Here is a 24,380-nt window from a genome sequence, read left to right on the forward strand (position 1 = left end):
CTCAATTCCTCTACCAATAAAGCCCAGTACGCCATATGCCTTCTTCACTGCACTATTTACCTGGGTGGCACCTTTCGAAGATCTATGTACATGGACACCAAGATCCCTCTGCTCATCCACACTACCAAGTATCCGACCATTAGCCCAGTACCCCATCTTTTTGTTACTCATACCAAAGTGAATCACCTCACACTTACCCGCATTGAACTCCATTTGCCACCTTTCTGCCCAGCTCTGCATGGGGAGATTTGACAGGGTTGTTGGGAAGAGTTTAAGCTAACTTGTTAAGTGTAGCGCAATGTAAGAGCAATTGAAATAGAACAAAAACAAACCTGGTTGTGGGAAGGAAAGAGGTTGTGAATGTTGTGAACATTCAGGCAGTGCAGTAACTAATAATATCACTGGGCACAGTCAACTTGGAGTAGTGAAAGGCAATTCATGTTTGACAAACCTGCTGGAAATTTTTGGGGGGATTTTTACTCACAGAATAGATTGGTGGATATGAATGTAAGTGATGTAATTGGGTTTTCAGAAGTCTTTCAATAAAGTCCCATATAAGAGATTAGTACACTCCATTGGAGCTGAAGGGTTAGGCAACTCAAATTGAGGAATATTTCATGGGAAAGCAAATAGATTGGGAATCAATGGGCCATACTATCACATTGGCGAGCTGTGTCTAGTGGACTACTATAAGAATATTGTGCTGGACTTCAGCTGTTCACAATTATATATCAATGATTCGATAATGGAAACAAATTTCAATATTCCCAAGTTTGCAGGTGACACAAAGTGGAAATGTTAGTTGTGAGGAGGATGCAATAGGATTGCAAGAGCAAGAAGCAGACAGGGAGACTTGAGAATGGTGGCAGTGAGGTTAAAAAGATAAAAAACCGACAACACCAGGTTTATTTGCAAGCACTAGCTTTCGGAGCACCGCTCCTTCATCAGGTGCTTGGCCTCTCCAAATCAAGGTTAAAAAGAAGTTGAGAGTGGGGAGACAGACTGGAAGTGGAGCTATTTCAAGGAAATTGAAATGTGACACCACAGGAGGGCAGGTGACTATTAGATATTTCTCTCTTGTCCTTTGTACCTGTATATTGATTTAATACCCTAAGTACAGCTTAGAAACCTTCTGTAGATAATTAGTATTTGAGATTTTCAAAACCTAAATTTCTTCATTTAGTATTTAAGTGGTTCTGGTTGTTTGATGTAAATCAAACAAAAACCAATTGTTTTTGTTAAGATAGGTCTGGGGAGCTCAGGTTTATGATTTTGTTAAGGTATGTCTGGAGAGCTCAGGCCTATGTTTGGCACATCCTGGACCATGTGGAGAAATCCTAAGCGTTCCTGGATGACCATGCATGCAGGAGGTGTCATTGGTTAGTTTTGGAGTTTGAGTGGCAACTGAGACCATCATGGTATATTCATGAGGCTGACATGCTTATGGACACCTTAAAGTTTCATGATATGCAGGCAACAAGAGACTGCGTGACCACAAGACAGAAGAGGGGTACCAGTCAGGTGGTGAGAGAATCTCCTGAGTGCATCTCACTTTCAAACTGCTTTTTGGTCTTGGAAAATGGTGAGAGTGGTGGTTCCTCTGTGAAGACCTGCCATAGCCAAGGCAATAGCAATGTGGGTAGTCCAAATACTGGATTAGTGGTGCTGGAAGAGCACAGCATTCAGGCAGCATCCAACGAGCAGCGAAATCGATGTTTCAGGCAAGTCCAGCCTGTCAGGGAAGGAAAGAAGTCTGCAAGAATAATAGTGATGGGGATTCATTTGTGAGGAGAGTAGATTGGTGCCTCTGTGACTGTAGATATTACTCCAGCGTGGTGTATTGCTTTCCGGGTCAAGCGTGTCACAGAATGGCTACAGAGCATTCTGAAGGGTAAGAGTAAACAGCCAGAGGTTATGACAATGACAATGCCACACACTTTGGGTCAGGTAAGAAATTGAAAAGCAAGACGACAAAGTAGTAATCTCCAGCTTACTCTTGATGCTATGCAGTTTTAAATATAGGAATAGAAGAAAGGAACATGGCAGGAAGAAGGGCTGTAGATTCCTGAGGCATTGGGACCATATCTGAAGGAGGTGAAAGTATAAGTTGGATGGGTTGCATCTGAACAGGAACAGGCGCATCATCCTCGCAGGTTTGTTCATCCTGTTGGGGTAGATATAAACGAGATCAGCAATGGCATGCGATCCTACCAAGTAGTTCAAAAGAAGAGTAGCTGAGATGGGATTATAAGTTAAAATGATGGTGAGTGAGTCTGGAAGCCAGAGGAAACATGGCTATACGTTTTCATACAGAGGGTGGTACGTGTATGGAATGAGCTGCCAGAGGAAGTGGTGAAGGCTGGTACAATTGCAACATTTAAAAGGCATTTGGATGGGTATATGAATAGGAAGGGTTTGGAGGGATATGGGCCAGGTGCTGGCAGGTGGGACTAGATTGGGTTGGGATATCTGGTCAGCATGGACGGGTTGGACTGAAGGGTCTGTTTCCATGCTGTACATCTCTATGACTCTATATAAGAGAGTATTGAGTTGAGCAAGTCTAAATGGAACTAATTTAATGCAGGTATCCTGAAGAATACAACAGATGATCTGGAGTCACAGATAGATGTGTAAAAATGTGATGTTGTAACTGTGACTAAGATTTGGTTGAAAGATGGGCAGGATTGGCAGATGAACATTCCTGGTTATAGGGCATTCAGATATGTAGGGGATGAAGTGGGTTTCACAACATTGATCGTGGAATAAATTACAGCAGTGAAAAGATAAAGTCACCATCGTCCCATGGGGCTGATCTTTGATCAGAGAGAGAGAGAGAGATGACTGATGGTGATTTAACCTGAGGGTCACCATGCTTCAGTCAAGGATTGAGGTTGAGAAGATGGACCTTGATGGTAATTTCAGCTGGTGCAGGAATTGAATGCATGCTGTTGGGGCCACTCTGCATTGCAAGCCTGCTGTCCAACCAACTGAGCTACGTAATCACCAATGAGGATGGTTGATATCTTGGAAGAATCATCAAATGAGGCCATATTAGCAGAAATTAAAAAAAACAGGATATGTAGGAGAAGGGGATGGGGTGGGTTTCACAACATCGATCGAGGAATCAATTAAAAATATGCTGTTGATTGTATACGAAAGGCCTCCCAAACAGTCAGGGAAAGATAGAGGTTCAGTATATATTGCAATTTTAGAGAATTGTGAGAATAATAAAGTAGTAATAGAAGATTTTAACTACACAAATAATAACTGGGATTTATTTTTCATTCTGTCATGAGACATTGGCATTGCTGACTGGCTAATGTTTACTGCCTGCCCCTACTCACCCTTGAGAAGGTGGTAATGAGCTGCTTGCTTGAACTGCTGAGTTCTTGTTCTGTAATAACTCACAATGCAGTTAGGGAGGGCATTCTAGGATTTCAGCCCAGCAATAGTAAAAATACCCCAATCTGTTTACAAGTCAGGATGATGAATGGCTTGAAGGGGAACTTGTAGATGGTGGTATTTATATGTCTCTGCTGCCCTTGTCCTTCAAGGTAGAGATGGTTCTGGGCATGCAAGGTGCTATATGAAGATCTTTGGTGAATTTTTACAGTGCATCTTGTAGGTAGTATGCACTGCTGATTGTCAGTGGTGGAGGAGTTGCTGTCTGTGGATATGGTGGATGTGGTGCCAGTCAAGTGGGCTGCTTTGTCCTGATGGTGTCAAGTTTCTTGCTTGTTCTCAGAGATGCATTCATCCAGGCAAGTGGGGAATATTCCATCACATTCTGGACTTGTGCCTTGTCGATGATGGACAGGCTTTGGGGAGTCAGGAGATGAGTTACTTGCTTATAGTATTCCTTGACTCTGACCTGCTCTTGTAGCCACTGTGTTTGTATGGCGAGTCCGTTTGAGTTTCTGTTCAATGGTAACCCCCACCGATGTTAATAGTTGGGGATTCAATGATGGCAATGCCATTGAATGTCAAGGGGCAGTGGTTAAATTGTCTCTTATTAGAGACGGTCATTGCTTGGCATTTGTGTGGGAACAATCCAAGCCTAGAAATTTTTTTTGAAGTTACATTCTCAAGTGAACCATCAAAATAGAATCGGTCTGCACATTGGGGCGCAGACATCTTCACACAAGGCACGTCACACCTTCAATGCATTATCTGAGCTGACATGGCACCTATTATTAAACTTTTTTAAAAAGTTCTGGGATTTACATATGAAAGAACTGAAACTGACATGGTCATTCTAAAAATTGAGAGACTTAACAAACAATCCAGGTCTTTTTCTATATATAATTTCAGTTGTACCACATTTTGCTCTAAATTCTGTGTCTTACGATCTTACATTCTACACCTGATGAAGGAACAGCGCTCTGAAAGCTAATGCTTCCAAACAAACCCATTGGACTGTAACCTAGTGTTGTGTGATTTTTAACTTTGTACACCTCAGTCCAACACTAGCATCTCCAAATCCTGTTTAATGTTCTGTCATCCATTCAGGTCCTGAGAGATGATTGGTCAGAGCTGATTAATATTATAATCTTTCCATTGCTTTGGGTAGGTTGCGGAGACACGGTATAGGGAAGGTATTGTTTTTGAATAGGTTAATAGTCTTTGGCATTTATTCAGAGGTAGGTGTGGATGTAAATAGGTTTGATAAGAGTTGAAGGTTGAATGAGGAGTATTGGGTTTGGTATTAAAGTTTTAATTTAGTCGATCTTGCAATAGTGAAATGCTCTACAAAATTGCAGTTTTATGAATGAATGAAAACATGTTATATTAAACAGCGGGTTCGTTAAGGGTTTGAATGAATGGAAATGCAGTATTACTGAATATAGCGAGCTGGTGAGTGAGTTAGTAAAGATAACCTAAAACACAATATCTGACACTGATTACTGAAAGGAATATCATCCATTTGTAGCTTAAACCCAATGACAAGACACTTTGGTTGTGACTACCATGATTAGCTGCCAGTGATGGGAGCAGTGCATTATGGGCATAGGGTTTGCAACACTATATGTGAGAGTGAGGTGAAACAAACTCAATGAAGATTTGAGTCCTGCTGGTCCGTGCAGTAATCTGTGCTCTGGCTGAGGCTGGTGGTTTAGTTGGTTGGAAATGCAGTCAGTTTGACACTTCATGTCCAATCGTCAAAATTATTGCTGTAACATATTGTCCTCTTGGACCAACAGTCCTAATATTGACCTCTGCTGTCACAGCATCCTGAGGGTATGTCTGAAGGACCTATGCCCTCCCTGTAAATACAAGACTCCTGTCTTCCTTTCTATATCTTAGACGAAACATTTTCTGGAAATCTCGGCAAAGGTAAAAGCCTATGGGATCCAAGAAAATTTGGCAAATTGCATCTGTAGCAAGAGACAGAGTGGTATTTTTCCAATTGGATGTCTGTGTCTAGTAGAATCTTACAGGAGTCAGTGTTAGGGCCCTTACTGTTTGTGGTTTTTATAAATGATTTTAGACGTGAATATCTAAATTGATCAGCAAGGTGGTAAATGATATAAAAATTCATGGGATGGTATATATTGAAGAGATTACAGAAGGATACAAATAGGCTGATCAGTGGCAAATGGAATTCAATCCATATAAATATGAGGTGATGCATTTGGATGGAACAAATAAGACAAAGGGATATATGATGAAAGGTAGGACCTGAGGAAGCATTGAGTATCAGAAGGACCTTGGTGTGCATATACACCAAACCCTTAAGGCAGCTGAACAGGTGGTGAAAATGGTTAAGGACTCATGGTATACTTGTCTTTGGTCATTGAGGCAGAGGGTTTAAGAGCAGGGAGGTTATACTGGATCTGAATAAATGTTGTTTGGGCCACAGCTAGAGTATTGCATGGAGTTCTGGAATCCATTTTGTAGAAGGGATGTGATAACACTGAAGAGTGTACAAAGAAGATTGACCAGGATGTTGCCTGTGCTGGAGAGCTTTAGTTGTGAAGAAAGATTGGACAGAGTGAGAGACTTCACCCTTTGATGGAGGGATCAATGATCAAGGGACATAGATCTAAGATAAGGGGCAGATGGTGTAGACGAGATGTGACGAAAAAGATTTTCACCCAGTGGATAGCCAAAATCTGGAACTCTGCCTGTAAAGGTGGTTGAGCAGAAATCCTCATAACATTTAAGAAGCGTTTAGATGGGCATTTACAATGTTGAGGCATACAAAACTACGGGGGAAATGTTGGAAAAGTGGATTAGTGTAGTTAGGTGGTTGTTTAGGTTGGCACGGATGTTACAGGCTGAAAAGCCATTCTCTGAACTGTAGATTTCTATGACAGCTTATTTTGTATCTGTTTTTACAGAGGCAGACACTAGAAATTCAAGTGACTAGGGAGAATAAAGAGGTGAAGGAAATTAGCATTCATAAAAAAAGATTATATTGGAGAAATTAATGGGCCTGAAATTTTATAAATCTCCAGGATCTGATGGTCTTCATCTCAGAGTGTTGAAGAAAGTGGCTGTAGTGATAGACAATGCATTGGTGATTATTTTCAAAACCACTGTGGATTTTAGAATTATTCCTATGAATCAGAATACGAAGTATTGCCTCAGTATCCGAGAAGAGAACAAAGGAGAAAGCAGGGAACCACAGACCTGTTAGCCATATATCACTATTTGGGAAAATGTGAGGTTTTTTTTATAAAAGCTGAGATAAATAGGCACCTGGTGGAATGATGGTGATCCTGATTGGCCATGCTCAACATGGAAATATAAATAAAAACGTTGTGTTTGATGATCTTGTTGGGAGTTTTTGAAAATATTGCTAAGTAAACTGGTAAGGACAGCTAATGAATGTACCAAAGTTAAATTTTCTGAAGGCTTTTGTTAAGTTCAGTACAAGAGGCTGATTAGAAATATTAAAGAACGTGGAATTGGAAATAATGTACTGGCATTGGCACTTTTTAAGTTATAAAAAGCAGAGTTGGAGAGGTGAGCCAGTATCTGTCGTGTATTTGGACTTCAGAAGGCATTTAATAAGATGCCACATGAAAAATTATTGCACAAGATAGGAGCTCATGGTCTTGGGGTTAACGTATTAGCATACGTTGATGATTGGTTAACAGACAGAAGACAAAGGAATTAATGGATCTTTTTCAGGTTAGAAAGGCACAACTATGGAGTACGTTAGAGAACAGTTCTAGGGCCTTGGTTGTTTACAATCTCTACTCATGATTTGAAGGAGAGGGATTATTGCCATGTATCCAAATTCGCTGACAATACAAAAATAGGTGGGAGGGTGTATTGTAAGGAGGAGAAAGGGAATATGCAAGAGGTTCTGCATAGGTTGAATGAATGGCATTCAGCCGCGGGGGAATCGTGGCAGGTGCAGTTTAATATAGGAAAGCAAGAGGTCATGCACTTTGGTGGGAAAGATCAAAAGGTTAATTATTTTAAATGGAGAGAGATGGCAAAAAAGGTGCTGCATAAGGGAATCTGTGTGTTTTTGTGCATTTAAAAGTAAGCATTTAGGTGCAATCAGCAATTGTGGCAGTAAATTGAATTGGTCTTTATTACTAGAGCTTGGAGTTTAAAAACGGGAAAGTTTTGTTACAAACTGTACAGGGTGTTAGTGCGACTGAACCTGGAGTACTGCATTCAATTTCGGTCCCCACCATACTGTCATTAGAGATGATTCAAAAGAGATTAACCCAGGCTGATTGCTAGGATGAAGTGATTTACTTATCAAGAATGGCTAGAGATTGGGGCTTCTTCTAGACTGTCTAGAAGAAAGAGGTGTTAGCTTATTGAAACATGCAAGATTATGAGGAGACTTGACAGAGTAGATGTTGAGAAGATGTTTTCACTAATTGGGAATTTTGAGCTAGGAGACAAAGTTACAGAATAAGGAGGTACTTATTTAAAACGAAGATGCAAAGGGATTTCTCCCAGATGGTAATGAATGTCTGGAATTCTCTAACCCAGAGAGCTGTGGAAGTTAGATGACTGAAAGTATTTAAAGAGGGAATAGCTAGATATTTGCAATATCGAGAAGTTGGGGACAATAAGGAGCTGGCACCAAAGAGGAGTTGAGCCCTTGGGCAGACCAACTTCATCCAGATAGGCTAGATAGGCTTTCGAGTCTAAGAGGCCTACGCCTCCTAATTTATATCTTTATGTTCACCTCACCCAAAAGGTGAATGAAAATATATCTTTAAGAGCTGTTTTTGTAACCCATCAAAATTATCTTAACAGTTTCTTCCACATTCAATATCCTTCATATGTGCACTCAATAACGTGTATGCCACAACGTTTTCTTTTACAGATACATGAATGATTTTCAAATTTTACTGTTTGAGAATTTAGCTTTAACAAAAGAATCTAAGTTCTTGTCCTGAAATTTTCTCCAAAAAAAAATCAAAGGATTGTGGTACATATTGTTCCACATTGTTGCTGATGTATATTTAGAAATAGGTTAGAGCCAACAAAAGATGCAGTTGCTCCCTCTCAACTGTTTGAATATTTTGTAGTCATCAGTTTATTTGGAAAATGACTGACAGGCCATTTGATTTCCATCTCTACATGTTGCAGTAAAACAGCTCCCAATCCGATGATACTGGCATCAGTAGCCAGTTTGAATGGCTTCTCATAATTTGGCAAAGCTAAAACTGGTACAGTTGTCAACATAGCTTTCAAGTTTCCAAAGGTACTCTGACACTCCCATATCCATTCACATTTTCTGCCTTCCTTCCTAGATTCATTAAAGGTCATTAAAAGTCAATCGATAGTGCTGAAGTTCTGGACAAACTTGGATAAACTCCACTCGTGCCAACATAACCCAAAATTTTATCATTTGTCCTTGACATGAGAAATAGTCCTTGCTTTCACTTCTCTCAGTGCTGCTTGGCCTTATTTGGTCCAAATAAGTCATCATTGCTTTGGAAAATTCACCACTTAGCCAAATTTATAATCAAATTGGCTTTTCGTAGCCAATCTATCTGTCAAATGGTGTAAACTCTTATTTCCATGTCTGGCTAAACACAACCAAACCATCGTCGTAAACTCACAATTATAATGTCCTTCATTGACTTTCACGGTTAATCATTGGAACCTTACATTTTCATTCCAGATGGGATAACTTTGTATTGGTAAAGTCAGCCCAGTGTTGTAAAGATTGTCATTCCTTTGGCACTATTAGTTGACAGAACTTGCCAATATCCTTTTAGCAAGTTGATTTTTGTGACAAATCGTGCATATCCATTCATTCAGTACTGTCCTCCAATCTTGGAATAGAATATGGTTTAATTTTCATTACCACGTTGACTTCACTGTAATCGATGCAGAATTGGTTTCATTCCAACATGATAGGTGAGCTTCAGACATTATGACTTGGTTCAACAATGTCATTGTCCATCATGAACTTAATCTCCTTACTCACTTGAGCTACTTTTTCTCGATTAAGTCTTTTGTGATTTTGTTTTGCAGCTGATACATCCACACATCACGATCATGAACAACCACAAATATTTATGCTGGCCTTATCCCACAAATAGATTTTGCAATTCTATTACAGCCTTTGTAAGTCACTTTGATAGTTTTCTGAAAGATAAAACACCATGCTATCTAACAGTTTCAGCACCTGTATTATTCAGTTTGATTGCTGGAGGGTCTGATAAATTTCTGATTCATTACCTAATTGTTCAGATTACCTATTTTGTTCCCTATTTTTCACTATCATATGTACATGTTTGCCTTGCCTATCATTTCTGTTATACTATTTCTTAAAAATATTCACATGAGACACTATTTTTTTCTTTCTCCCATCTGGAATACCCATTGCATAATTTTCACCATTTGGTTTATTTTTAATTTGAGAAGATCCAGTGAACCTTGCTTTTTATACCTACCCAGAGACCGGTAATAATTCTCCAGAGAATGCTGGAGAAACATAGCAGCATCTATGGACGAAGAAACAGAGTTAACCTTTGAGTTCAGTATAACTTTTTTTGAGGACTGTTTTTCAGAACAACATTAAATCATTGTCTCCAATAAATTTCAAACTTGGGCCTTTTTATTTAATATATGCTCTTGTTTTCATTGTTTGTTGAGCACCCTTCAGATGTTTTTTAGCCAACTCTCAAAGTTTGGTCAATTCCAGTCTGAAATTCAAAACATAAGACCATAAGACATAGGAGTGGAAGTAAGGCTATTCGGCCCATCGAGTCCACTCCGCCATTCAATCATGGCATAAACTGGAAGTGTGGTGTTTGAGCTTCGGTTTATCAAGTTTTTTTTCACTAATATAATTAGTCCTCAGTTCATGTCCATGCATCTAATCCTGTAGATTCATTAGGAACATTCCTAATGACAAAAAGTGACAAAGGAATACCTTTATTTCAATCTTTAGAATATTATTGACAACTAAACTTCAATTATATTCAAAATTTGATGCCATCTAGCCAATGCATCTTGAGATTATGGGTGGTAAGCAGAAGCTATAAATTGTTTTATTCCCAAACTATTTGTTATTTCTTTGAATATTTGCAACACAAACTTTGAATTTTGATCTGATTGGATTACCTTGGCAACTCCATACCTTATAAAGAGGAAGGTTAACTGAATTTTCCACAATCACCTTTACAGTAATTTTTCCTAAAGGTACTGCTTCAGGAAGTCTGGAAACATGCATAATTGTCAAGGGATAGTGATTCCCATCCCTGTTTTAGGCTGTGGTTCTGCATAATCCATTAAGAACCTGCTATGTTATTTTTCAAAAGCTGACATTGGAATTAAAGCCACAGATTTAATTGATGATTGGGGTTTTTCCCATGGCGATGTGTACAACATGTCTAGCAAAATATGACCACATCTGTAGCCAGCAAAAATATTAAAAGACTTTCGCCTGTGTTTTCCTAATGCCTAAATGATCTGTCATTTGAATTCAGTGAACCAGTCATAAAATTTCTCTTATGATAATCAGTTGAAAATTCTACCTGATAAACTGTTGCCCAGTCCTCAATAACTGGATATTTAAAGTAGGAATGTGGGAAGAGCTATAAGACCTGGGTATCTTTGTACATAAGTCACTGACAGTCTTTATTGCAGGTGCAGCAGGCAGCGAAGAAGGGAACGGGTGTGTTAGCCTTCCTAGCGAGGGGATCTGAGTGCAAGAGCAGCGATGTCTTGTGGCAATTGTATGGAGTCTTGTTGAGATACCACACATGGAATATTGTGTGCAGTTTTGGCCCTCTTGTTTGAGGAAGGATGTTCTGGCTATGGTGAAAGTACAACAAAGATTTACCAGGCAAAAGTGAGGACTGCAGATGCTGGAGATTAGAGTTGAGAGTTTGGCACTGGAAAAGCACAGCAGGTCAGGCAGCATCCGAGAAGAAGCAGAATCAATGTTTCGGGCAAAGGCCCTTTATTAGGAATGAGGCTGTAAGCCAAGGGGGTGGTGAGATAAATTGGAAGGGGAATGAGGCTGGGGGAAAGGTAGCTGAGAGTCCGATTGGTAGATGGAGGTAGGGGTAATGGTGATAGGTCGGAGAGGAGAGTAAAGTGGATAGGTGGGAAGGAAGATGGACAGCCAGGACAGGTCATGAGGACAGTGCAGAGTTGGAAGGTTGGAAGTGGGATACGGCAGGGGGAAATTTACCAGGCTGATTCCTTGGAGCTGCAAGACTGATACATGAAGATATACTGGATTGTTTAAGACTAGAGTCTAGAGTCTAGAAGACTGGGGGGGAGTCTCATAGAAACATATAAATAGTTAGCAGAAATAGAGAGGGTGAATGCAGGAAGGACATTTCTGAATAACGGGGAGTCTAGAACCAGAGGTCACAGACTTAAGGAGAAGCTATTTCGGACTGAGATTGGGAGAAATGTCTTCACCCAGAGAGTGATGAATCTTTGGAATTCTCTGCCACAGAAAGTGGTTGAGGCCAAAACATTGATGGTTTTCAAGAATGAGTTGGATGTAGTGTTTTGGGCTAGGGGGATCAAAGGGTATGCGGAGAAAGCAGGAACATGGTTCTGAGTTGGATGACCAACCATGATTATTTTGAAAGCAGAGCTGGCATGAAGGACTGAATGGCCTCCTCATGATTTTCTATGTTTCTAGCATAGTCTACACCATGGAAGGGTGAAATATCAAAAGGAAACAGTAGTTCCAAGGGAGGCAGCAGGTTCTGAGGAGGTGAATGTAAGCCAGGAGATGATTGGGGGCATTGCCCAGAAAGGAAGGCAGAGAAGGGTTATTTACTCAACAGCAAGATACTGCCGATGCTGTCAGTTTGAAATCAAAGTATAAGATACTAGTTGTACTCACAGGACCATTTACTGGAGTTTGCAATAAGTACAAAAATGTGAAACACATGGTGAGATTGTTAATTTTTTTTTAACCTTGCCTTCAGCTGTTTGGAACACTAACATATTTACTTAATCTGCCACTCCTCTCCATGCTGAGAAACTGACTCGTGTCTCATCACCTGTTACAGGACCATAAGAACAGGAGTAGACTATTCAACCCCTTGACCCTGTTCCACCATTCAATGAGATCGGGGTGACCTCTGGCTTAACTCTATATATCTGTCTTCAGCTCTTATCCCTTAATACCTTTGCCTCAAAAAAAGTTATTTATCTCAGATGTAAAATTAACAATTGATCCAGCATCCATTGCGTTTGTGGAAGAGTTCCAAACCTCGCTTATTCTTTATGTGTTGAAGGGCTTCCTAATATCTCACCTGAATGGTCTGGCCCTAATTTTTTTGCTCTGCCCCTAGTTTTAGAATCCCCAACCAGTGCAAGTAATTTGTCTTTACCAACCGTGCCTTTTCCTATTACTGTCTTAAAGACTTTGATCAGATCACCCCTTATTCTTCTAAATTCTAGAGTAAATAGACAAATTGCTGGGGATGATGACTTTTTTTTCCCTGTTGTTGACTATTTTCTGATTAGCTCCCCCATCAGACTATCTGGGAGACATATTTGAATACATGTTGTCAACTGCTGTAGCACTGCTTAAAAGGTTATCATTAAATAATTGATGCTCCATCAGATTTTCCACCAGTTATCTTCATCTGATCCTGAATATGAAATTTCTCATTGACATGAGAAATTTATGAAAAAACAGCTGGTTAAACTTTGACATCAAGATTTGAATGTCGTTTTAAAAAGCATGGAACACATTTAGAAGCAATTTTGATACATTTTCGAGAATTTTTCTTTTTAATTATGTAGTTATGCTTTTAGTAATACTTAAGATTACATTTCCTTGTCTATTTTGAGTCCTGTTTGCTGTAATTCAGTTACTTGTCATTATCAAGAAATGAAATATGTTTATTTGGCTTTCATCCAATCTTTAGGAATTGTCAAATAGGTCAGGATATTGACTGCGCCACTGCTCTGCCAACAGTATGAAACTTGCCTTGTAACTTCATGCATTTATCATCAGAAATGCTATTTTAAAATCAGCCTTAACTGTACTTTTCTGGCCCAGAGTAGCTAAGCAGTCAAAGGAAAGTCTGAGGCTGATAAATAAAATCAATAAAATTAATAGCCAGCAGCTTCTGTTTGCCTACTAATTAAGACATTACCACATCATGAAGGTTCGAGTATATTTAGTCACCTTGTGAAGGATGTAATTCAAAATACACATGTGGATTAATATTAAAGCATATTCATGAGAAAGTGATTCTTACAAGTGTATGAGCAATGTGTGCTATGGTGAGATGTGTGGCGCAATCAGTCAATAATTGCAATGAAGCCCATCTCTTCATCAAAATCATTTTGCTTTTATGCTTTTGACAAGCATAATGGTTGTTAAACACCTTGTAAATACAACTCACCTCATTAATTTTATCAAATTCACCCAGCAAGCTTGATATTGGAACATCTTGATAAGGAAGCCAGTGTGTGTATCTGTCAGATTGACCTCACTGCTTGCTCCAAATCACTTCCATGTTGCCTGTGACTAAACTGCTGCTCAAGAAATGATACAGAGGCACCAGGTGTACACACTCCTCCCCTATGGAATCTGACATCTGTTGGCCCATAGAATCAAAGAGATGTACAGCATGAAAACAGACCCTTTTCTAGAACATTCTGGCACTTCTACTATTGACTGGCGGTGCAATCTGGAATCACACACTTGCATTGCAGGATAGACTAGCAACTTGAATTGCAGCAGGGACACTTTGTGTACAGGGACAGGCATTCAGCTGTCACACTGGACTAGGCTGCATCTCAGGCATGCTCAGTTGTTATCTTAGTGCTCATTCACTTAGAGCCTCCCTGCCTTCACCTGACGAAGGGACAATGTGCCGAAAGATTGCAATTGCAAATAAGCCTGACAAAAATGAGTACTCTAGATGCCGGAAACCAGAGTGTAGATTAGAGCGGTGCTGAATCACCTCTTGCTCCTCGGATGCTGTCTGACCTGCTGTGCTTTTCCAGCACCACTCAAATCTCTTGCAAATAAACCTGTTGGACTATAACCTGATGTCGCCTGACTTGTAGCCATGTCCACCCCAGTTTAACACTGGCACTTCCATATCATAGTGCCTACCTGGTTACTCACATCATTCCTGCCATGCCATGCCAATTAGTACAGTCTCATAGCCAGGCAGTTTGTCTTGTTGCTCTGTAGTCCTCAGTCGGGGCTTGCTATACAGTGGTGGGATAAATCTATTTAATATTGCTCCATTTATCGGCGGCTCACAGAGCAAATACACAGCCTTTGCAGTAAGCAATTCTATCCTCTAATGGCTTCAGAGCTTGATGGTGGGTTCCTACCCAGTCTCTCTCTCTCTGTGCTGTTATGAATTGCCTTCTTTTGCAATGAGAATAAAGAAGAGAATGAGTGAAATTGCAGTGTGTTTAATGGCTGTCAGTGTTGGTGCATGTGTGGGAAAGATGTGGTGGCATAGTGAATAGCTCTGCTTCCTCTCAGTGCCAAGGACTCAGGTTCCATTCCATCCTTGGGCGAATGCCTGTGTGGATTTTGCATGTTCTGCCTGTCACGACACCCCTCTGATAATTAAGATCAAAACACCCAGAGGGAAGCACCTCGCCTCGTAATCTGATAAACAAGTGTGATGAGTCGTGTGACTTGCCTCTCACGCCCACAACCTGTCAAAAAGGGTCATTAAATGAAATGAAATCCTTTCACTCACTTTACAATTAACAAGTAACAATTTATTTATCTAACTCCAGCAGTGAACAGATTAACAGAATTCCTAACAAACTGAGCAATTACTTCCTAATTACCTATTCCCCACATAAAACAAGATTCTATTGGTATGCTGTTTCAATAATACCGATCCCATTTAGTCTCTCAAAGTTCACATGGAATGGATCCTCCAGAATGGTCGTCATCCTCTCTGCTGTTTCTGCTGTCAGGGATGTTTTCTCTGTAATTTGTCTGTTCTGATCGTCTCCGTCTCTCTCTGATGAATTCTGGTGTCAAGAATATTTGGTAAATATGCCATGTACCTTATAGATGGATGGTGCTTTTTTAGAGAGGGTAGAGATTGCTTGTGAGAGCTTGGTATTTCTTCTTCGGATGGCAGATTTGCTCTCTATTCAGGTGGCAATTGGCTCCTGCAATAATTTTTCAAATGCCCACATCTTTTACACCCTTGGTTACATATTAATTTCTTTTCAATTGGATTAGTTCAAGGTAGTCAAAATCAACAGATTTAAATTTAATTGGTACTTAGTCTCCCAAGTGCCTTTTTTAAATTAATTGCCTTAATTTAAACTGTTGCCTGAGTAAAAATGCTGCTTGGGCCTGCTAGCTGAATGGCTTTTTGATGGATTGTGTCAATTTGAGCACCTGCAGCTGCTTACCCACAGACTTACATTTTTAAATCTCTCAACACCGAAAGGAACACCAGCTTTTAAAGGGATGGCACAATACTTTCTCCAATTTTGCAATTTTAGTGTTTTGCACACCGACTTTGTGACACTCCCATTTCTCTGTAGATTTCCACCAGGTGCTGTAGCCTCTTCCCACTCCAAAGATGTGCAGGTTAGGTGGATTGGCCGTGCTAAATTGCCCCTAGTGTCCAGGGATGTGTAGGCTAGATGGATTAGTCACAGGAAATGTGGGGTTATGAGGATAGGGTGGGGGTTGTAGGTCTGGGTGTGATGCTTATCGGAGGGTCGATGCAGCTTTTCTGGGCCAAATGGCCTCTTTATGTACTGACTGGATTCTATGATTCTACGATACAGTAAAGGACTGAGGAGACAGTGAAGAGAGCATGCAAGGTTAGTGCTGTGGGAGGTAGGTGAGGAATGTGAATGAGGGAAGTTGTTGAAAATGTGGGTAGTAGTGAGAAGCTGGGGCACGTGTCTTAGTGGGAGGTGTGTGCAGTGGAAGAGATAGTGAGGTGGAGAGAGAAGAAGGGGTGTGACACTTGATCTGACAGAGCAGAGAAAGTCATTGACCTTTTCTTCATAACTGCTGGATTTTCCTGTGCACCTGAGAAACATCACTGTCCCAGGCAAAGGCCTCAGACCTGCCTGGCAGGGTCTGGTGTCATGGCCTCCTCTGGCAATTCTGGTGGAAGAGGTTGGTCCTCCATTGCAGCAACTTGTCTACGTCCCTGTCAAGGAATGTGGTGGTGTCATCCTCTTCTCTGACTACTTGTGGGTGTATCCTTCAAAGTGCCAGGCAGATTTGGAATGTCAGTGCGCTGTTGCATTTTAAAAATGGGATGCCAGTCTTCGAGTGGATGCACGCATCAATGAATTTAATACACGCCGTGACGTTGAACACTTCTTCCGCCGCCTCCACCTTCGAGCTTACTTTCACAGTCGGGACTCCTGTCCACTTTACGAGGACCCCTTCACCCACGTCCAACTCACTGCATCCACCTGGACACCCCGCGCTGGCCTATTACCCGCCCTCGACCTCTTCATTTCCAACTGCCGCCGAGACATTAACCGCCTCAACCTGTCTACCTCCCTTCCCCACTCCAACCTCTCACCCTCACAACACGCAGCCCTCCAATCCCTCTGCTCCAATCCCGACTTCACCATCAAGCCAGCGGATAAAGGGGGCGCAGTGGTAGTCTGGCGCACTGACCTCTACACCGCTGAAACCAAACACCAACTCAAGGACACCTCTTCCTACCGCCTCCTCGACCATGACCCCACCCCCCATCACCAAACCATCATTTCCCAGACCATCAGAACCTCATCACCTCAGGAGATCTCCCACCCACAGCTTCCAACCTCATAGTCTGGGGACCCTGCACTGCCTGGTTCTACCTCCTTCCCAGATTCACAAGCCTGACCATCCTGGCCGACCCATTGTCTCAGCATGCTCCTGCCCCACTGAACTCATTTCTTCCTACCTCAACACTGTCCTATCCCCCCCAGTCCAGGAACTCCCCACATATGTTCGAGACACCACCCACGCCCTCCATCTCCTCCAAGACGTCCGTTTCCCCAGCCCCCAACGCCTCATCTTCACCATGGATATCCAATCCCTCTACACCTCCATCCGCCATGACCAGGGCCTCCAAGCCCTCGTTTCTTCCTCTCCTGACGTCCCCAACAGTACCCTTCCAACGGCATTCTCATTCGTTTGGCCAAACTGGTCCTCGCCCCTTAACAATTTCTCCTTTAAATCCTCCCACTTCCTCCAGACCAAAGGGGTAGCCATGGGCACCCATATGGGCCCCAGCTATGCCTGTGTCTTTGTTGGCTATGTAGAACAGTCCATCTTCTGTAATTACACCAGCACCACTCCCCACCTCTTCCTCCGCTACATTGATAACTGCATTGGCACCACCTCGTGCTCCCGCGAGGAGGTAGAGCATTTCATCAACTTCACCAACACATTCCACCCCGACCTTAAATTTACCTGGACCGTCTCTGACACCTCCCTCCCCTTCCTGGTCCTCTCTATCTCCATTAGAGACGACCGACTTGATACCAACTTTTTTTACAAACCCACTGACTCCCACAGCTACCTGGATTACACCTTTTTCCACCCTACCTCCTGCAAAAATGCCATCCCATATTCCCAATTCCTCCACCTCCGCCGTATCTGCTCCCAGGAGGACCAGTTCCACCATAGAGCACACCAGATGGCCTCCTTCCTTAGAGACTGTAATTTTGCTTCCCACGTGGTTAAAGATGCCCTCCAACGCATCTCGTGCACGTCCCGCACCTCCGCCCTCAGACCCCACCCGTCCAACCGTAACAAGGACAGAACGCCCCTGGTGCTCACCTTCCACCCTACCAACCTTCGCATAAACCAAATCATCCACCAACTTTTCTGCCACCACCAAATAGACCCCACCACCAGGGATATATTTCCCTCCCCACCCCTTTCCGCCTTCTGCAAAGACCGTTCCCTCCGTGACTACCTGGTCAGGTCCACGCCCCCCTACAACCCATCCTCCCATCCTGGCACCTTCCCCTGCCACCGCAGGAACTGTAAAACCTGCGCCCACACCACCTCCCTCACCTCCATCCAAGGTCCTAAAGGAGCCTTCCACATCCAACAAAGTTTTACCTGCACATCCACCAATATCATTTATTGTATCCGTTGCTCCTGATGCGGTCTCCTCTACATTGGAGATTCTGGATGCCTCCTAGCAGAGCGCTTTAGGGAACACCTCTGGGACACCCGCACCAATCAACCACACTGCCCTGTGGCCCAACATTTCGACATACCCTCCCACTCAGCAGAGGACATGGAGGTCCTGGGCTTCCTTCACCGCCGCTCTCTCACCACCAGACGCCTGGAGGAAGAACGCCTCATCTTGGAACACTGCAACCCCAGGGCATCAATGTGGACTTCAGCAGTTTCCTCATTTCCCCTTCCCCCACCTCACCCCAGTTCCAAACTTCCAGCTCAGCACTTATTCTACCTGTCTATCTTCTTTTCCACTTATCCACTCCACCCCCCCAATCTATCACCTTCATCCCCTCCCCCACTCCCCTATTGTACTCTATGCTACTTTCTCCCCACCCCCACCCTCCTCTCACTTATCTCTCCACCCTTCAGGCTCTCTGCCTGTATTCCTGATGAAGGGCTTTTGCCCGAAACATTGATTTTACTGCTCCTCGGATGCTGCCTGAACTGCTGTGCTCTTCCAGCACCACTATTCCAGAATTTGAGTGGATACCTGCTGAGTGCCAAATTGTTCTCGGAAGGTGGCAGGGTAAGATGAGGCAGAAATTAGATGTAAGAGATGCCATATCGGTGGGGTAGGCAATTAATGCAGTGCGGGTTTGGTGAGATACTAGGCCTCAAGGTAATAAATGTTTTAAAAAACGCGATGCAACTTGGATATGGCCAAACAGCTGTCTATATCAGTATTGAAAATATAGTTATGATATAATGGTGTTTGTTATGCAACGCAGTAAGTTGCATCCACATATGCCAAGGATCTTAAATTGTTTGTGTACCAATGATGAAGCTCTCGACCTCAATGTGAAGAGTAGTTCACCTTGTTAGGAAATGATCTGTTGTACTTTGAAAACTGCAGTGTTTCACAATATAACCGTGCAATTTGAATGTGCTCATACTTAATTTCACCAGAAATCTCAAACAGCAGGTCTAATTTTTCCAGACTGCAACCAGTAAGTGAAGTTACATTTTCAGTTTAAAATAGATTATGTGGTGTGTTGAAGTGTGTCTTTTGGCAGAAAAATATACTGCATGAAAGTATTATGCATGAGAACTTTAGAATTGCATTGTAAACTTTAAAGTAGCATTCTTTCCTCCTTGAGTTTGTCAGGCACCTAAACTGATGTGTAAACAATTTGGCAACAGTCTGAAATTAAACTTAGTTCATATTTATTGCAGAAACAGTTATGTTTTTATGAAACAAATATTCCACCGTGGAAGACTCAAATTCACATCAAGCCCAGACTGATGGGACAAAAATGCATTGGCTTTTGAATTTAAATCAAACCCAAATGGATGAGATGAAAGAATTGCTGACTCTCAGTTTCCTGTGTGGTGAAACTTTAATTCCATAGAAAGAAAGTGGCAGTAGCAACATGAATATATAGTCAGTTATTAGATAGAAAATAGGGAGTTATGGTGAATGGCTGTTTTTTAGATTGGAAACTTTTTCAAGATTTAGTAGTAGGACTACTGTTATTCTTGATATAAATTATTGGTTTGAACTTTGGGTACGGTCCATAGTTTGCTGAAAAAACTTGGATGTGTAGTAAACAGTAAGGAAGGTAGTAATATACTTCAAAAGGACAGGGACAATCTTTGAAATGGGCAGGCATTTGGCAGGTGAAATTCAATGCCAAAAATTGGAAGGTTGAAAAATTGGATTTTTATTGGAAGATAGTACAAGCTAATTGGTATATTTGGAAGTGGTGAACAGAAACAGAGATTTTGGGGAGTTTCTGCACAAACCCTTGAAGCTGGAAGGACAGGTTAACTAAACAGTGAATAAAATATGTTGTCCTGCACTTCATAAATAAAGGTGTAACATACAGAAAGCCAGCTATTTACTTCAACCAAATATGAAACACAAGGGTGGCACGGTGGCTCAGTGGTTCGCACTGCTGCCTCACAACACCGGGGAGCCAGGTTCGATTCTGGCCTCTGGCAACTGTCTGAGTGGAGTTTGCATGTTCTTCCCGTGTCTGCGTGGGTTTCCTCCCACAGTCCAAAGATGTGCAAGTCAGGTGAATTGACCTTTCTAAATTGCCTATAGTGTTAGGTGCATTAGTCAGAGGGAAATGGGTCTGGGTGGTTTACTCTTCAGAGGGTCGGTGTGGACTTGTTGGGTCGAAGGACCTGTTCTCACACTTAGGGAATCTAACCTAATCTAAAGTAGTTTGGTGTAAGATGGAGTATTGTTTCCGATTCTGGACATCACACTTTAGGAATGATATTAATGCAATGGAGGGTGTAGAAAAGATTTATTTGAAAACGTATCAAGGAGATAAAGGATTACAGTTATGAGAACAGACTAGAGAAACTGAGGTTGTTATGCTAACTGCAGAGAAGGCGAGGAGAAGTTTTGATACGGGGTGTTTAAAATTCTGAAGAATTTAGCCTGAGTAAATTTAAACTGCTTCCAGTGATTGAAGGGTCATTACTGATTTATAATGTTACAGCTTCAGGTCAATGTCTAACTTGTCTGAACAGGAAAAAGTTAAAGATGTAACAGGTTTCAATTAAGTACAGTGGCAGGGTTTTATTTGGGAGAGGGATAGTTGAGAGGGGGGAGGTAAAAAGTGTTAGTATGTTTAATTTGAAAATATGTTTGAGTATTTTTCTGGGGACAAGGTTTTATCCTTGGGCTTTAATTGTATGATACATCAATGAAAAATGCTTTGGCTTATTTCATACATGCCAAAGGTTCACCATCATAAATGAAAAGTTGTTGTTGTTACCAGTGTGGGATCGTATTGAGATGTTAGTCAGAAACTGATTTTTTTTCCCCCTATGAAAATACGCACTCTTTGTTCCTCCCACACTAAATACAATGATCATTTATGAATCCAGCCTTTACCAAAATGTGAAACTGGAAATTTTTGAAGTAACAGCTGTAAAGCTTGGGGAGAGTCCATTAAAATGTGACGATAATAAGTGTGCTGTAGTTAAGCGTTGATCCAGCTGTACTTTTGTTTTGTTTTTCTCTGAGCGGAAGAACAGACCAAGTTCAATGGATTGTTTCTGCTGGCAGAATTTCAAGGAAGAGTTTTCACAAAGTGTAGTTGACATCAGTGCTGCCTGGTATCAGGGTTTATTGAGAATATTGTGACGTTGCTCTGTCACAGATAATCTCATTCCATGATCCATACAAACTATGTTCCAGAGGAAAGATCCATCATGAGTTTTAAGGACAATAAATACCAGAAATGTACTTGACAGGATTTTCCAACACACTCTACTAGAAAAGTTATTATTTCATAAACTCTGCAGTATGCTCGATAGTCTCATATTGCAATATCCACAGAACATGTCATTTTCTGTCTTCACATTTGCATTCTTTTCAATAGTGGAAATCCAGCAAGGTATAAGAACACTTACGTGGCAACATTTTGAAATCAGCAAATTTCCTGAGCAGTACCTACCACTATTGTGATGTGATAATAGTGACCATATTTCAATAATATATATTTTTGGCTGTGAAGTGCTGAACCTAAGAAGACAACATATAGGGGTAGGAGTTGACATTTGAACCTTTGGGCTTTTAAGAGTCATTCAATAAAATTGTAGCTGAACTGATTATAGAGTCAGCTCTAATCTCCTGCCTGCCCCCATATGCTCTGACTCCCTGATTCACCAAAACTCTGTTTAACGCTGCCATTAATATATTCAATAATCCAGCCTCCACTGCTCTCTGGATTAGATCCTCTGAGTGAATAAATTCCTATCCATCTTTATTTTGATTGGGGAAATCTCTTTTTTTTAAGCTGTGCCAGTAGTTTTAGATTCCTGTACAAGGAGTGAACATCCTCTCAGTATCTGCCCTGTCAAGCTCCCTCAGAATCTTATGTTTCAGTAAGATCATCTGGACATTGGCGCAGCAGTAGGCTATTCAACACTGTGAGCATGCTCTGCTATTTTAGATCTTGGCTGGGAATCCACCTCAATGCCATGTTCACATGCTGTTCCCCATCATCCTTGATGTCACTAATAAACCAGCAATCTATCAATGTCTGTCTGAAACATATCTAATTATGAAGCTTTCACAGCTCTCTGAGGTAGAGAATTCTAAAGATTCACTATCCAGTGCCCCAGGTAAACCTTCTAGGTAAAGCAGTAACTGTCCAACTCTTTTTCTTTCTCTGGGCTCCATAGAACATCTTAATATAAGATCAACCTAACCTACACACCCTTCAATTTACAACCATCCTTATGCTTGTCCAGCAGTTGCTTAAATGTCCCTAATGTCTCTGCCTCCACTCTCACCTCTGGCAGTGCATTCCATGCATCCACCACTCTCTGTGAAAAGAACCTACCTCTGACATCTCCCCATACCTTCCTCTAATCACCTTAAAATTAGACCCCTCCTGACAGCCATTTATGGCCCTGGGAAAAGTTGCTGGCTATCCACTCCATATATGACTCTCGTTACCTTGTTCTGCTCTATCAAGTCACCTCTCTTCCTCCTTCTCTGCAATGTGAAAAGCCCTGGCTCACTCAACCTCTCTTCATAAAACAAGTCCTCCAGTCCAGGCAGCATCCTGGCAAATCTCCTCTGCACCCTCTCTAAAGCATCTACATCCTTCCTATAAACAGGTTAGGTGAATTGGCCATGCTAAATTGCCCGTAGTGTTAGGTCAGGGGTAAATGTAGGGGAATAGGTCTGGGTGGGTTGCGCTTTGGCGGGTCGGTGTGGACTTGTTGGGCCGAAGGGCCTGTTTCCACACTGTAAGTAATCTAATCTAATCTACATAGGCGACCAGAACTGGACAAGTGTGGTCTAACCAGAGTTTTATAGAGCTGCAGCAAAACTTTGTGGCTCTTAAACCCAATCCCCCGTTAATGAAGAACAAAACACCATATGCCTTCCTGACAGCCCTAACAACTTGGGTGGCAACTTTGAGAGATCTATGTATATGGACCCCAAGATCCCACTGTTCCTTCACACTGTCAAGAATCCTGTCTTTAACCCTGTATTCAGCACTCAAATTTGACATTTGAAAATGAATCACTTTGCATTTATTCAGTTTGAACTCCATCTGCCACCTGTCACCTCAGTTCTGCATCCTGTCACTGTCACGTTGTCGCCTGCAACAGCCCTTGACACACCTTTGTGTCATTGGCAAACTCACTAACTCGCCCTTCCACTTCTTCATCCAAATCATTTATAAAACCTTTCAAGGGCAGAGGCCCAAGAACAGATCCTTGCAGGACACCACTAGTCACTGACCTCCAGGCAGAATGCTTTCCATCTATTACCACTCGCTGTCTTCTTTCAGCCAGCCAATTCTGTATCCATCTCTGCCATTGTTTACTCCTTCCCACTCCCCCAATCCCCATCTTTAGTGTATATGCCTATCTATTCCTAGCTACAATCAGTGGAATGTTAATCTTGCTATATTTCCACAGGACTGTCAGACCTGCTGTATTTTTCCAGCAAATTACGTTATTGCCAAAGATTCAGCACTGCCTGAGTGAAGAAATTCCACCTCATCTCAGTAATAAATGGTTTGCCTTTTATTCTGAGTCCCCACTGGTTCTAGATTCCAGTCATGGGAAATGTCCTTTCTGAATTTATTGAGTTTATAACTTAAAGAATTTTGTAAGTTTCAATGAGTTTTCCTCTCATTCTTCTAAACTTCACAGAGTATAGGTCTGCCCGTCCAATCTTTTCTCATAGGACAGTCCCAGCATCCCAAAACTTAGTCTGGTGAACTTCCAATGCATTTCCTCGATAGTAAGTATATCACTCCTTAGC

At 41.7% G+C, this 24,380-nt stretch overlaps 1 protein-coding gene across 2 annotated transcripts in view; it reads left to right on the plus strand.

The window, feature by feature from the left end:
- Positions 1 to 24,380, plus strand: part of fbxl7 (F-box and leucine-rich repeat protein 7) — a 348,767-nt gene that overhangs the window by 197,605 nt on the left and 126,782 nt on the right. The gene's annotated exons all lie outside the window — the stretch shown is intronic.

This window comes from Chiloscyllium punctatum, chromosome 8 (genome assembly GCF_047496795.1).
Source record: "Chiloscyllium punctatum isolate Juve2018m chromosome 8, sChiPun1.3, whole genome shotgun sequence".
Lineage (NCBI taxonomy): Eukaryota > Metazoa > Chordata > Chondrichthyes > Orectolobiformes > Hemiscylliidae > Chiloscyllium > Chiloscyllium punctatum.